Below are 3804 nucleotides of genomic sequence, written 5' to 3' on the forward strand. Positions count from 1 at the left end.
ATGCAGAAGAATGAAACTAGATCATTTTCTCACACCATGCACAAAAATAAACTCAAAATGGATAAAGGACCTGAACGTGAGACAGGAAACTATCAACACCCTAGAGGAGAAAGCAGGAAACAACCTCCTTGACCTCCACCACAGCAACTTCTTACTTGACACATCCCCAAAAGCAAGGGAATCAAGAGCAAAAATAAATGATTGGGACCTCATCAAGCTTAAAAGCTTCTGCACAGCCAAGGAAACAACCCAGAAAACTAATAGGCAACCAACAGAATGGGAAAAGATAGTTGCAAATGACATATCAGATAAAGGGTCAATATCGAGAATCTATAAGGAACTCACCAAACTACACGCCCGAAAAACAAACAACCCAGTGAAGAAATGGGCAGGAGATATGAACAGACACTTCTTTCCTCCTTTCTAATAGCGCTCTAAACATTCATTTGTAGTTTTTTTGTGTATATGTGAGTTTTTATTTCTCTAGGTTAAATACCAACAAATGGGATTGCTGGGTCAAATCATATGTTTAAATTTTTTAAATGTTTTTATTTTTGAGAGAGAGAAAGGGAGAGTGAGTGAGCATGAGCAGGGGAGGGGCAGAGAGAGAGGAAGACACAAGGTCTGAAGTAGGCTCCAGGCTCTGAGCTGTCAGCACAGAGCCCAATGTGGGACTCAAACACATGTACTGTGAAATCATGACCTGAACCTAAGTTGGATGCTTAACTGACTGAGTCACCCAGGTGCCCCATCATATGTTTAAATTTTTGAGAAACTCTCAGACTGTTTTTTCCAGAGTTTTGGTACCATTTTGCATCCCCATCAGTAATATATTAAAGTTTTATTTGTTTTACATCTCTAACAGCAGTAGGTGTAATCAGTATTTTCTATTTTAGTCATTATATTAAATTTGTAGTATTATTCCATTGTTTCCACTTTTGCTTTGCTAATGATATTAAGCATCTTTTCATGTGTTTTATTTTACTATATGTGGTTTTTCTTTGGTGCTGTGTCTTCGGATCTTTTGCTCATTGCTTTATTGGGTGGTTGTTTTCTTACTGTTGAGTTTTGAAATCACTTTATTTATTTTGGATACACTTCCCTTGTCAAATATGTGAATTGTAAATATTTTCTCCTGGACTATGGCTTGTCTTTTCACTCTGTTAATAGTGTCTCTCTGGAACTAAAGTTTTAAATTTGCATGAAGTACAGTTTATCAGTTTTTTTTTCTTTTATAGGTCATGATTTTACTGTTGGACCTTGGAACAACTTACCTATTCCACACTCATGATGATTTTCTCTTATGTTTTATATGAAGAATTTTATGTTTTATGCTTAATATTTAGGTCTGTGATCCATTCTGAATTTCCATTTGATTCTTTTTTACAGCCTCTATTTTTTTCATGAAAATTTATATCTTTCCATTTCTTTTAAGAGCATTTTGCCTACTTTTTGGAGTATTGTTATAATAACTGAATTAAAGTATTTTTCTAATAATTTCAACATTTGGGTCATCTTGGGGTTGGCGTCTGTTGATTGCCTTTCCCCTAAGAGTTACTGATGTTTTTCTGGTTCTGGTTTTGTGTGTTGAATAATTTCATATTTTATCCCAGATGTAATGTTAAGAGACCCTGGATCCTGTTAAAATCCTTCAAGCTTTGGCCATGCTAATTCTGCTTAGTCTCATGAACACACAGTTCAGAAGTGAGCCCAGTATTTATGATTTAAAGGTTACCTCTCTCCAGCTCTTTCCTCTGTGATACTCTTTATATTTTTGGGCTTCCTTGATTTTCCTTCTTGGTGCTCTGATTAGAAAGCCCAGGCTTTCCCCTCCCATTTTGTTGCATACTTTTCCACAGTGAGGCCTTGCAATGAGGCTAAGTGGTGAGGGCCATACGGCCACCTCCCTCTCTCCACCATTGTTATTGCTGCTGAATGACTGTATCTTTATTATTGGATCTCATCTGGGGTGGAGCCAGGAGAATTAAAAGAGCTCCATCTCACAGGGGACATTATTCCCAAATGGCGGTAGGGGAAAGAGAAAGCTGCTTCATTTCTGTCACTTGCTACTAGATCTTCCTTGGAGTCCTCATCTTCCTGTCCTGTAGTTTTTGTTTATCTTGGAGAGGTCTCTGTTAGTTTATTTTGTATTTTATTTAGAGTTTTTAGCTGTAATTAGTGGGAGAGATAGAGTGGAGTGTCCTAATTCCAGTTTGACAGGAGCTGAAAGTTTCTAGGTTAACTTTTTAATAGAATTACTCTGATTCTTGTACATAAGAGACTAGTGAGGAAAAAGGATAGAAGCTTGAAGCCATACTAGGAGTCTCTTGAAAATGGTGCAGTTGAGAGATGATGGTGGCTTAGACTCGGGCAGTAAGAGTGGTGAGGAATGTTGAGTTCTGGGTATATTTTGAAGGTAAAACAAATAGTATTTTGTGATAGATGAAATGTAGTTTGTAAGACGATGGGAAACCAGATGACTCCAAAGTTTAGAACTGAGAATCTTGAATATTGAGATCACCATGTATTGTGAAGGAAAACTGTGAGAAAACAGATATTTGGGGGGTGGAGCTAGGTATGAGTTTTGTATAAGACATCAAAATGGAGATGTTGAGTAGGTGGTTGGATATCTTGTTGGACTCTAGTGCAGAGATATAAATTTGGGAGTCATTTGCATATAGGTTATATGGAAGAGCAATGAGGATGGCTGAGGTCACCAATGGAGTGAGTGTAGGTAGAAAATGGAAGAGGTCCAAGGAAGGACTGAGTCTGAGATACTTTAATATTTAGAGATCAGGAAGATGAGAGGAAACAAGCAAAAAATCGGCTAGTTCAAGAAGAAAATCAGGAAGATATGATGCCATGAAAGCCAAATGAAGAAAGAAGTACAACTAAGCTTTTTGTCAACTGTGACTGATAGGTTAAATAACTAGAAGACAGAGAATTGGCTGTTGCACTTAGTAATATGGAAATCATTGGGGGCATTGATAAGAGCAGTTTTAATGGGAGTGAGGGGAATGAAAATCTGATTTGAGTGGGTTTAGGAGAAAGTGGAGTTAAATTAAAGACAGTAGGACTCTTTAGGAGTTTTGGTGTACAGAGAAAGGAAGAAACATGATGATAGCTAGAGGAAAAGTGAGGTCAAGAGACAAGGTTTTTTTTATTTTATTTTCTGTTTCTAAGAGATATAGCAGATAGTAGGCTGAAAGAAAAGACACAGGAAAAAGAGAACAACTGGCAATCAAAGAAAGTAAGCAAATAATTGCAGGAACACTTATTAAATAGGTGAGGATGAAATCTAGTGTTTGAAGCAACCAGTTGCGAAGTAACCGCGTGAGCTAAAGCCGACCCTGAAATCTAGTGTTTGGTTGGTCTTTGCCAGGAGCACTGACACTTTAACTGTAGAAATGAAAAGAGATAAAGATGTAGGTAGATGGGAAGATGTGTTTGGGGAAGAATATGAGGCACCTGGATGGCTCAGTTGGTTAAGCGTCTGACTTCAGCTCAGGCCATGATCCTGTGGTCCGCGGGTTTGGTTGGGCCCTACATCAGGCTCTGTGCTGACAGCTCAGAGTCTGGAGCCTGCTTTGGATTCTGTGTCTCCCTCTCTCCCCCCTCCCCTCATGTTCTGTATCTCTCTGTCTCTCAAAAATGAATAAATGTTAAAAATAAATAAAAAAACAAAATTTTCTTTTGTGTACTTTCTATTTTTTCAGTGAAACAGCAAATAAGACGATCAACTGAGATAAGAATTGGGAAGGAGTTGTTGGAGGTTTGAGGAGAGAGAAGATATATGGAATAACC

Source organism: Hyaena hyaena, unplaced genomic scaffold (genome assembly GCF_003009895.1).
Source record: "Hyaena hyaena isolate Hyena2069 unplaced genomic scaffold, ASM300989v1 scaffold_1600, whole genome shotgun sequence".
NCBI lineage: Eukaryota > Metazoa > Chordata > Mammalia > Carnivora > Hyaenidae > Hyaena > Hyaena hyaena.